The sequence below is a fragment of the Nilaparvata lugens genome, chromosome 9, assembly GCF_014356525.2.
Source record: "Nilaparvata lugens isolate BPH chromosome 9, ASM1435652v1, whole genome shotgun sequence".
NCBI classification, from domain to species: Eukaryota; Metazoa; Arthropoda; class Insecta; order Hemiptera; family Delphacidae; genus Nilaparvata; species Nilaparvata lugens.
In genome coordinates, this window is record NC_052512.1 from 38,297,235 (window position 1) to 38,310,644 (window position 13,410).

A 13,410-nucleotide genomic window follows, 5' to 3' on the forward strand; every position below is an offset into this window, starting at 1 on the left:
AAGTAAATTCTGTCAAAAGGAGATACGTTTTCTAGGATTTTTAGTTGGAGACAAATCATTACGTCCAGATCACGAACGCCTTGAGCCTCTACTTAATATGCCCCCACCTCCTAATCCCAAAACTCTTCAGAGAACTGTGGGCCTCTTTGCACATTACTCTCGATGGATACAAAATTTTTCAAGTAAAATTCATGCCTTGGCACACTCTACACTCTTCCCTTTTTAAGGGAAGGCCCTTGCAGTTTTCGAAGATCTTAAAAAAGAGGTAGCTGCAGCTGTCATACATGTTTTTGATGTAGGAGGCATTCTCACTATAGAGACTGATGCCTCAGATTTCTGCATAGCAGCAACACTATCTTACAATGAACGTCCTGTTGCATACTTTCCACGAATGCTAAACAAAAGTGAAAAACGACACTCATCAGTTGAAAAAGAGGCATATGCCATTGTAGAATCTACTAGGAAGTGGCGTCATTACTTATCTGGTCGTTTCTTTCAACTTATTACTGATCAAAAATCTGTTTCATTCATGTTCAGTAGCGCGGCAAGAGGCAAGGTGAAGAACGAAAAAATCATGATGTGGCGCCTTGAGCTATCTCAATATGACTATGAGATCATTTACCGACCTGGTAAAGAGAACATAACTGCTGACGCTCTTTCTCGAGCATGTGTGATAATGGGATGTATCACATCAAAACAAGACTTGATAAAATATCATCAAGACCTCTGCCACCCCGGCATCACAAGATTTTTTCACTGGACTAAAGCTCATAACCTTCCATCCTCGGTAGATGACATCAGAGAAGTCTGCATGGAATGCAAGATCTGCTCAGAGCTGAAGCCAAGATTCAACTGTTTCAAAGGAAAATTGATAAAAGCAGCTCGGCCTTTTGAAAGGATCAACATTGACTTCAACGGACCCCTGCCATCATCAACTAGAAACAAGTACATCCTCACTATTGTGGATGAATATTCGAGATTTCCCTTTGCCTATCCCTGTTGAGACATGTCATCAGAAACAGTAATTCAAAATCTCAATGACTTATTCACCACATACGGCTATTCTTCATACATACACACTGATAGAGGGACCAGTTTTCTATCAAAAGATGTCAAAGATTACTCAATGTCCAAGGATGTAGCTACCAGTTCCACAACACCTTACAACCCTCAAGGTAATGGACAGGTTGAACGCTACAATGGAATAATTTGGAAGACAATCCGTTTAGCCCTACGGTCCAGGAACATGGATACTTCTCACTGGGAAAAGGTACTCTTAGAATCACTAAGCAGCATTCGCTCGCTTCTCTGCACGACCATCAATTGCACACCTCACGAGCGAATGTTCATTCATCCTCGTAATTCCACGTCTATGACAAACTTGCCATCCTGGCTGATCAACGCCAAGGAGGCATGGATGAAGACCTTTGTAAGATGCAGTAAGCATGATCCTGAAGTTGAAAAGGTAGAAATTATTCATTTGAACCCTCATGTCGCTCAAGTAAGACTTTCTGATGGAAGAGAAGTTTCTGTCAACATTCGTAGATTGGCCCCAGTAGGTTCCACTACTGGGAGGGAAGAATGATATGATAATCATATGTCATGAATCAGTTGTTTGAATTATTCTAAATCATCAGAAAGTTTGTTATTTTATCTCAGTTTATTTTAGTCAATAAAAGCCATTATTCTAGCTCTTCAATGGTCTCTATTTATTATATATATATATATATATATATATATATATATATATATATATATATATATTATCTATATATTATATAGATTTCATCTATATATAGAATGTATGGATGTCCACTGAGTAAAGAAATAGATTATTAAGGCAATAGTAAGATTGGAGCATTAGTTTGGAAGAATAATTGAATCATGAATAATAAGAATTACAGATTCATTTCAAATTCTGGATGAAATTTGAATTATGATTAAGCATTGATATTGGATTGAACTGGCCTTGAATCAGATTCATGATTCGAAGCTGAAACAAGCTCACTTCAAGAAGGCAGTATGCCTTGAATCAGGATTGATTCACTCCAAACATACAGCTTGAATCAGACTCTGATTGATCTAGAATCACAATAGAATCGAGCTTGCATTTCGTGAAAGGTGTGCCAGGTGGCCTTGAATGGGGGGATTGCATCCAGCATGCGTTTCAAGCCTGAGTCAAGACTGCATCTCAATCCTGATTCGACCATGCATCTCGGGCCTGAATCGAGCTTGCAACGCGACCTTGATTTTAGCTCGCAGCACCAGCCTGATTAGAGCCTGCATTTCGAGCTCGAAACTGGCTTGAACGATGTATAAACGGACTCTTGAATTCAACTCATTTCGAGCAAAACGCATGTGAATGAAATCTTGAATCAAGCCCTCACGTTTGACAAAAAGAGCTTGTTTTGATTTCGATTCAAGTTGATTTTGCTGATTGGGAATTAACCCAGTAGATCTACATATCAATGAATCTAGTTTAAATTAATTCTCACTTGGATTGAAAATTGGCAACTGTTTCAGGTTACATAAATATTATTATCAAAGAACACTGAAATACCAATGGTAACATCAGATCAAGCTTAATTCGATAACCGGTAACCAAGATATATAGACTATCAAAGAAGATTAATAACTTTTACTACATTCATGATAAAGTTGAGACTACAGTATTTCGAATAAAAATGTATAAAATTCCGCCACTTTTTTAGATAAAATTTATCTCAAAATTGGAAAATGTCTCCATTTTCATTCACAATATTAATAGACTTAGCGCCAATCTCAACCAAAGCCCTACGTAAAGAAATATTCAGACAGTCCTTTATTACCTCTACCGAATTGAAACTATAATAATCATCCATTAATCAAATACATTCTTTCAACAAAAGTTACTATGACTTGACCAGTGATTGGTGAGTTGCATACCCTAATGCAACACTTCGGATTTGTTAAAAGTTGTTTGGAAGATTTGAACTACAAACTTCAGAATATCAATTTACAAAGGTTCAGATTGAGAATATGATTCAAAATTGGTTTCCATGATCGGGGATTGGCATGGATTAGAGGAATCAAATTGAATTGTATGGAATAAACTGTGGAATCAATTCGAAGAAAGTTGCGTGAACAATAAGAACAGCAAATGATAACAATTCAATCATTGCAATTACATATTTGAGAATCGTAGCTCTAGACTAATCTGTGGTATTCTTAAAGGCTGGGAATGAGCTTGTACAATTATTATTGTAATCCCACACAAGACAAAATGGTTTGTTCATTAAGCAACATGAAGGAGGAAGTAGATATGGGTCACTTCATTTCAGGTGCTTCATTCTCAGCAAATACAGGCGAAATTGTTTTGACAAGACACGTCTTTTGCGGCCGGAGTTAAAAGTCCTTTTAAATTGGGATGAATGACATTATACTCGTACATAGTACGAGTTGGTGTTGGTGTTACATGGAAATATCAAAATTCATCTTTTAAATACAAGAATTGCCTTCGGTCTCCTCTCTTTTCGAAGTTGATCGATATTATTTATTTATTTTGAGATCCAACAGCATCAATTTTGAGATCTTTAGATTATATTTCCAAAGTCTTTTTTAGTATCAGTATTCTGTACTTTCTTTGATATCGTAGCAAGAGACATAAGTATTATACTTTCCATTACAACTAATATACATGAGGGAAACTGATCATGATATTCGAGAATACTTTGCATCATGTAGGTTTCTCTTTTTTATTCTCAGATTGTAGACATCGAAGGCTTGATATTTTTAAGAATACAGAACGATTTTCAATATTAAAGCATGGAACATGATTTTTTCTCAGGAATACTTCATTCATAATCGGTCCGATTATTCAATTATGCATGAAATATAATTTGTTTGATTCGAATTTCCAACTTTGTCTTGAAGTTGAATGAGCTTAGAGTTGATAGTTCAAGTAATCTCTGGTTTTCTACTTCATCAGTAAATGCACAAAACGCGACTTTTTTGGCTTATCTTTGTAATCAATCCTGATTACCAGCTTAAAATTTAGAAATATTTTTTATATTCAATATTGTGCTCATATGATCGATTTTTGTTTGTGATTTAGATACTGTAGCCGATTGAGCTATAGACAAACTGTAAAGCTCATCTTATTAGTGAATGAAGGATATATGTAATAGTAATGCGTGCAATATATTATAATAGAACATGAAAAGGATGTAGACTCTAGAACTTTGAAATAACCAACACAGATCACCAGACCTCTCTCTCTCTACATTGCCCTCTCTTTTTTTCTTTTTGGTCTTCAGGGTTTATCACCCTGCACAACTCTCACCCCCCCTTTCCCTACCTTCTAACACCTCTACATCTACCATTCTTTCCTTATGATTTCGGCTGCATGCTTTGCCCACAATATCAGTCCCGTTTAGTTCTCTCCTGTCAAACAGTTTCTCTTTTGTAATGGCAGGCTTCACCATTGACCACTTCCTGTTCAACACCCACTCGTTCTCTGTCCAACATCATTCACTCGCTCACACCCTTATTCCCTATTCACACCCTTATCCCTTATTCTTTTCACTATAGGTTGTCGAAATCGAAGCGTTTTGGCGCGTTTTTGGTTTTTGGTCTACTCATCTACTCTAGTCTCTATAAGTGTTTCAGTCGAAAAGCATGCATCATGCACCACATTTCGCATACCAGTGAAAAGTGAAAAGTTCCAGTTCTCTTTACAGTGCTTCAGTCATTCATTAGTTTCAAAATAACGTGAATATTTGATCTTCTCCTATCAAAAAATGTAAGTACATAATATTACTCTAGAACTCTAGGTACAGTTTCGAATACAATAATAATATATTCATGCTCATTCTACTATATACTGACAGTTCTGAATATGTGCAAGAGGATGTGTTCCAATTATGTATTAATATCTTATACATAAATTTCAGCCCAATGACATGATTTAACAATTATGAATATAACAGGAAATTCAATTTAAATATTACCTTATGTAGTTTTGACCATGGAAAAAAGAAATAATTTGGCTATTTCAGAAATATTCAACCTCTAATTTTATTGGAATGTTATGAAAAAATTTATATTTACATTCAACAATATTATTAATATAACTCAATTAATTTCAAATTATACTCAGCATCTCTTATACCTATTGTTCACTTATCAAGTTCTACTCTTTATTATTATGTTTTTGGGCCTATTAGACCTATGATATGCAATATATCAATAGGCTCAATTATAAATCAAATGGGTTGTTAACATCCATGATGACAACAAAAAATATTCCTGACCATATGAACGTGGAAAATTTAAAACTGATTCTATCACGTGTAATTTGTGATTAATATGATTTATGCTACCACTGACATGTTTTCCATATCCACTTCTAAATATGATATCCTGTTATCCTCATAAAGGACGAAGGAAAGAGTCAATTTTATTGACAACCGAATAACTTTGATCTGTAGGATGGTCTCAAAGAGAGTTCAAATTTTGAAGTAGTTTAGTTGGAGAGTTCGGTTCAGTGGATGTTATCACGAGTAACATATCGTGCTAACGCTAAAATCCTAGAGTCCAAATTAAGAACTCGCTACACTTGTTCAATGAATAAGGTAGAAAATAATCCAGATAAAACCTTTCTAACAACAATCCAGCCTACATATTTATATATCGTACTTCTTCTCACATGTGAAAAGCTACAAAACGTTGAGGTACCCACGCTTCTTATACAACTGTTTATCATCATTGACTGAATTCAATATGCATAAGAAGAGGATGGAGTAGATGTAACAACAATAAGCCTACAAAAAGTAGATGAATAATATTTCTACCTACAATATTGATACCTGTAAATTTGTTCTATTGTTGTCAAATTTTCATTTGCAGGGAAATGTTTGCGATTGGCAATGTATGGAGAATGATTATAATGATGCTACAGAGTAATATCGAAAAAAGAGATGAGCAAAAAAGTGGAAGCATACATTAATTATTCATAATGCATAATCATCTCAGCAACAACAAAAAATTGAATTGCTAGAAGAAAACTCAGGACACATTGGATCAAATGTGAATAAAACTTTCAAAGGTAAGATACACCTTATAATTAGGTAAGATAATTGTAATTACCTACCATCTCATCATTTTGCGCAAATACTTTTTAATTAAATTTCACACTCCTCAACTCACTCACTCAGTGGCAAGTAATGCTGTTGTAGAAACACCATCTACTTGGCGTTATACATTATATTATTTCAGAATCATCACAATAATAACTTTAATCCACAATGACAACCGAGTTCCTTTACGGAAGTTCTGTTATCAAGTCAATATCAATACGACATTAGATTTTCTTGAAATAGTTTAATCATTAGAGCTCATGAACTAGAAGTTCAAGTAGTAAACCATAGTGAATTATTAATTATATTATTAATACAGTACTAAAGTGATGAATTCTTTTCAACTTATACAGTATTTTTTACTGTCGGTACTCTTATCTGTACCGGTATTACATTTTTCCAAAGAAAGATCTTTAATACATATTTTTCTTAAAAAAAATACATTAAGGAAATTAATTTATCAGTGTTCATTTCATTTTTTTCTTCTCTGACTCCTTTTTTGACTCGCGCTTGGCGCTCGGTAACCTCCTTTGCTCCTATGTGGTATGATGTACGTGTAGCTCGCTCCAGTTGGAGGGGCTGCCAGAACAGTTTATGAAGAGAGGCTGCATACTTTCTAATTTCTCTGTATCCTCCGCTCATACATGAATTATTTTTTCTCCATTATTTTTACCTTTTCTCTATTTAAATTTTTATTGAATCTTCATTCCAATTTTTCTGCATACCCCACTTCCACGCTGGTAAAGAATTCTTTATATCTATTTTTATTCCAGTTTTACCCTTTTTCTTCCATTTCTAATGAAAAGTTCTGTTATTACATTCAGTTTGAATTCAGCTTCCATAAAAGTAGCCCAATTAACACTAACTGTAACTATATTTTGATGAATTAATACTTGACATTATTTCATAATATTAAAACGTTGTAATCCATTATAAATATACCCCTTGAACATTTCTTAGCTTCAACTTATTTAATAAGAATTATTTTGCAATAAGATATCAATAATTATAGTTCATAAAAGATGTGCTATTTTCCATATTGCTTGTCTGGTGTTTTTCTCACTCATTCCATTAATATTAATCTGTAAGTATCTGTATTATGATTCTTTCCAATCTTAAAATCTAATCTCATCCTTCCAGGTGTCTGCCAAAGAAATTTCCAAGAGATGGTCAATGAGTCTGTCATTGGAGAAGAAGTCAACGATTGGCTCCTGCAACCGAAATTTAGAAAAGCGCGCAGGTAAAAAAAGTCTTAATATGGTTCATTATGATTAAATTGTATCTCTTTGAATGAGAATGGAATATAGCTTACCAAGCAATAGTCAAGTGAATGCTATCTAAATTCGGGGTTGCGTTCTGTAATGACTCATGGATGTTTTACATATCCATTAATTACACATACCATTATGTAATTTATCACATTACATATAGGCTATAGCCTACATAATATGCCCTGTAATATAATATCATATTACCGATACTCAATATATTTTTCAACGAATAAACTAATACTTATCGTGTTAATCAAGAGAAACAAATAAATAGATAGAGTCAATAATAGTTAATATCAGGTCGAATTCACCGAGATAACTTTTATCCAAGCTTTAAAGCCTCTACTATATATACTATATTCCTCGGGAGTTGCCTATCTTATTTGCAAAATATACTTGTTTTGTTGTGTAGAATAATTATTCAAGTATTCGTATTTCACTATTTTGGATACGGTATATTTTTCCTTTTTCTATTTGTTTATTCAAATTTATATTGCATCTTTGTATCTTGTGAAGCAATAAAAATGTATTATTATTATTAAAGAGGGCAATGAAGAATAATTTTGTGTAATAAATAAAATGAAAGTTCATATCTTGCATAGTTATTGATATAATTCAATCGACACATAAGGCTATAACAATGAACAGTAGGCTATACTAAAATCATAATTTCTCAAGATTGGACTCAGTCAACGAAATATTATTTGGTCATAATTTTATAGAACAAATGCCAATTTTTACATGAAAAATGCCCATTCAAATTGACGAATCAGATATTTCTAATGATTTGATATTCTATTCTTTTGTTCTATTGATTTGAAATACAGAGTCATCATTAAAATATTCTAGTGGTATTTATCCAGAGGTGAAAAATTACATTTTTAGGAGAGCAACTGAAATAATTCAATACGACGAGCTCTTATGACAATAACTTTGTATTTCTAACAGATTAGTAAAGTAAACATATTATTTCCAAATTTAGATGACATTCTTCATAATAATTATTATTGATTGATTGATTGATAATGCACATAACTAAGTTTCACAAGCTTCCAATTTTGTTTTCTGTTGAACTTGATCTGCTGTAGGCCTACATGCAAATGCTTCCGTTTTTTACTAATTTTTGTACCTGAAGTTATACAGTGAAGATAAAATTAAAATTAAGTTGATTTAATTTTTGTTCACAGACATGGAGAAAAGAAGAAACATCTCGCTGTATGCTGAGGTCGATGAAGACGAGACAGTAGAGGATTTTGGAGCTTCAGCCATGAAGTGCAAGCACAGTGTCTAAACACTTTTTGAGCCTGATTATAATATTATATTGAGAAAATTTAATTCCAATCCAGTAATATACTATATAAGATGTGAATGCGTTCAAGTAAAGGATTTATTAATTAATTCTGAAGTCATGTAATTTTTCACATCCAGCTGAATATCCTTTTTATTCTAGAAAGTAGATTATAATTTTTGTCACATAGAATTGAAGATATATTTTCCATCACATAATATTTAAAGTGGATTATCATAGCTTTTGATGACTTGGGTGATCATGAAATTGGTTTATCCTGCAGTTATGCAGATTGATCTTAATCAGACTGATATGGTTGTTATTTTATAATGCTTGGAAACGACTTTCGAATAATATGGTACCGGTACTGATATATGGAATGAGCAATACGGTACTGACTCTAAAGGACTTATTCCATCGATTGACAGTGCTTATCAAATGGTTTTCAACTGGTTTACACATGAAATTTTGCCCACTCAAAGCATTGTAATTCATTGGAAATGAATTCGAATGTGATTTTATTATACCATGAAATGCTATTTAGAGTGATTTTAGAGTAGCCTACATTCTGAAAGATTCTTGAGAACGTTTTCAATAATATAAGTGATACAAAATTATTTTCAAGTACGGTAGTTGAAAAATCCAAATTTTGCCCATTCACAGAACTTTTGATCATTGTAAAGTAATTCAAACATGATTTGGAAGTATGTGTATTCTACTTTGAAATGCTATGAAGAGATTTGAAAAGTACATAAGACAATGATTTTGAATGATTCTTAAGAACTTATTCAATCATTTGAAAGTGATTTCAAATGATTTTCAAGTAATTTGAAAGTGATTTGAATCTACTTTGAAATGCTTAAAAGTGATTTAAAAAGTACATGGATCGATGATTCCAAATGATTCTAAAGAACTTATTCAATCATTTGAAAGTAGTTTATAAATCACAATTTTGCCCACTTAGAGCATTGTAAATCATTGTACAATCATTTAAAAGTAATTTAAAAGTGATTTAAATCTACTTTGAAATGCTTTGAAGTGATTTGAAAAGTACATAAATCGATGATTCTAAATGATTCTGAAGAACTTATTCAATCATTTGAAAGTGATTTCAAATGATTTTCAAGTAGTTTATAAATCACAATTTTTCCTACTTAAAGCATTGTAAATCATTGTACAATCATTTAAAAGTGCTTGAAAGTGATTTAAAATAACTTTTCAAAGTACTTTAAACTGATTATTTTGCTGCTTGGGAAGAGCTCATAACCGCAATTTATGTATGGTACATCACAAACATGTGAGATTATGTTGCATCACATACCAATATGATACCACAAAGTTCTATGTGATTTGCACGTAAAGTTTTTCCGAGTATGTTTTTAGGTTAAAAACTACTAGATTAAAAATCGAAGAATAAATTATTCTTACCTTTGATATTGATGAACAATTTCAACAAATATTGTAAGTAGAATTTATTTGAAGTGTTTACCAAGTGTTAAAACTTCATAAAAGTTCTTTGCAGTGCTATCAGTACAATATTTCAAAAATTATCTCTGGATGTTTCAAGTTACCCCAATTTACGGTAGTACTCGTCAGATGCTGGTGAACAGATTGATATTATTTAATAACTAGCTGATCCGACCAGCTTCGTACCACCAAATAGTTTAATGTATATCATGACAAACTTTAGCTGGATGTACACCTGAGGAGGCACGATGTGGTTTTTCTATTTATATGGATAAATTTCCAACTATAAAATAAATAATTTACTAAAAATCAATTAATTCTGAACACTGAAGACAGTATAATTATTCGAAACAACGTAATGTCTTCAGAGTGTATACCTAAGTCTTTAAGCTTAGACCGCACTGCTGGATGGTTACACACTTACAAAAAGTCTTGGCATGGCCCAGGGACAAACATGACGATGTACCCACAAAACCAAGTAAGTTAAATTCAGTAGATTTCTAAAACAATTTAAGAATTTTTTATAGCTCAGAATACTAAATATTTCCCGCAAAATTTTCAATATTACTCAATCGAATTAGCCATAAATTGAAGCAAATACTAAATTGTTTAGCCAACTCTGCTATACAGCCAACTCTCATACACAACCATCCCTATCCATAGTCGTATACTCACCAGAGACAACACTATTCTGTCTCTGATAATCTTCTCACTACGATCCCCAAAATTGCAAATTTTGACAAGTTTTTTTTTAGATCTTCATTGAATATGCGAATAGGTTTAGTTCCCCCTTATAGCAATATATATATTCGTTTATAAAACAGAAAACGTTTATAAATTTTATTCCGTTTAGAAACTAGTGATTTTCAAATTCTTTCAGGAGAGAATCCAATTTTTGTTTTTTTGTCATCACTGATTTTGAAGTTGTTGTATATGTCCAGACCCTCATCACCGAGTATATTTAGAAAAACTACAACTTTCGCTGGTTCCCTCTTCACATTCTTTCCATTAGCAAGTAAATAAATTTCAAACGTTTGTTTGAATCTTTTCCAGTTTGAAACCATACCACCCTCCAATGTGAGTGATGCTGGTATGCACACTTTTCTAAACTATTTTACTCGTCACCATGTTTGTTTTGTTTTGAAATAAAAACAGCATTACATGTTTTCTAACATAACCTTAAGCCTTCTACTTTTATTTATTAAAATCCATACATTATAACATTACATATTTTCTAACATAACCGTTACCCTTCTACTTCTTTTCAGTTGCCGTTGCCATACCCTAGTGGAAGTGATCAATAGAGATCAATAAAAAAATTGTATTGATATCGATGGGTATTTGGACCAATACACATCAATAGGTATCCATGGATATGTATTGATGTGTATTGGCCCAAATACCCATTGATATCAATACACATCCATGGATATCCATGGATATCAATACATAACCAGCTGTATTGATATCAATACACATCAATACATTTCCATGGATATGTATTGATGTGTATTGGCCCAAATACCTATTGATATCAATACACATCCATGAATATCAATACACATCCATGGATATCAATACATAACCAGCTGTATTGATATCAATAATTTCCCATGGATATGTATTGATGTGTATTGGCCCAAATACCTATTGATATCAATACAAATCGATACATATCCATGGATATCAATACATAACCAGCTGTATTGATATCAATACACATCAATACATTTCCATGGATATGTATTGGCCCAAATACCTAATGATATCAATACACATCAATAGGTAGCCATGGATATCAATACATAACCAGCTGTATTGATATCAATACAGATCAATAGCCATCTATAAACAGCCTGTCTCCTTTATAGAAAAAATCCTCTTTTAAATCTAGGAGAGCAGCTTAGGATGAAGATAACATTTGCAAGGATTATAATATTTTAACCCAGCTGCAACTGGCATCAGACAAGAGAGTATACCTGTTTAATTATCTATAATTAATATAAGTGAATTGGATTCAGTGAATAGATGTCTATTGATATATTGATGAAAAATTAAGGGATGTAAATAGTTAAGACATAAATAATGTGAGAAGTTTGTTTATTAAAATAACTCATATGCATGTCATTTATCTATTAAGAAAGGTCCTTATTGTGGTGCTCCAGAATACTTTAATCTCTTCCTGTTTAAAGTAGCAACTTTTTGAGCTACATACTGATTTATGTTACTGCACCTCAATTCAATCTCAATTTTTGTAGCATTCAGATTTTCCTCCAGGATCCGGTGTTTGAACATTTCTAGAACAAATAACAGTTCAAAGTATACAATGTTTACAAATTAGAAAATAAGGATTTTATTTCCTGAATTAATCTGCTAGCAAATTTATTTAATAACCTAAAAATGTATTCAAATATGCATGACTCTCCCTCTCCTGAAAGGAAAGTCCAAGATAACACAAGAGCGTTTTTTTCACGTGAAAATTATGTCCTCACAGTTTTACATTATAACGTCATATTCTGGTGGAAAAGTCGAGAAATCACATTTTTTCACGTGAAAAAAAGTGTAAATGTTCTAACTTTCCACGTGAAAAGTATGTGAAACTGAAACTTGAAAATAATGTTTTTTTTTGTTTCTACATTTTCACGTTATACTGAACATGTATACTGAACTCTCAGAAAAGAACATGAATAAAACGGTTTTTTCTACATTTCTTGTCCCACATTTGGTCATTTCTTTCGCATGAAAATTTCCAAAAATTCACATGAAAATAACGTTTCTAAAATACATTTTTACAATATTTTATCGTGAAAAGATGGAGAAGGATTACCTTAATTATTCTGAATAAATAACCTTTTCAATTCTTTATTTTTACATTAAAAAACTATAAATCTCATAAAACTTTTTGAATAACCACAATAGAATGTGAAGTAAATTCTCTACCCTAACTTTACAATAATTTTACACAAAACTGAATAAAAATTAAATTCAACTATAAAGTCCTATTCAGACAAATGGATTTTTCCTAGTAAGTAGTGATATATTCAATCTAACAGCTGGACACTATAATTACAAAAAGAAAGCTCATTTTCATTTGTAATCATTCAACAGCTGACGAATTTCAAAAATGTTTCATGTGAGCTTCTTTTTTCAGCTGTTGGACTTTGTATCAGCCATTTGCTTGTATTAGCTTTGCATCACCAATGGGAAAAAACCATAAATGTCTGGATCGCCAATAGGGAGATTTTTGCTTTAATAAAATGGTGAAACA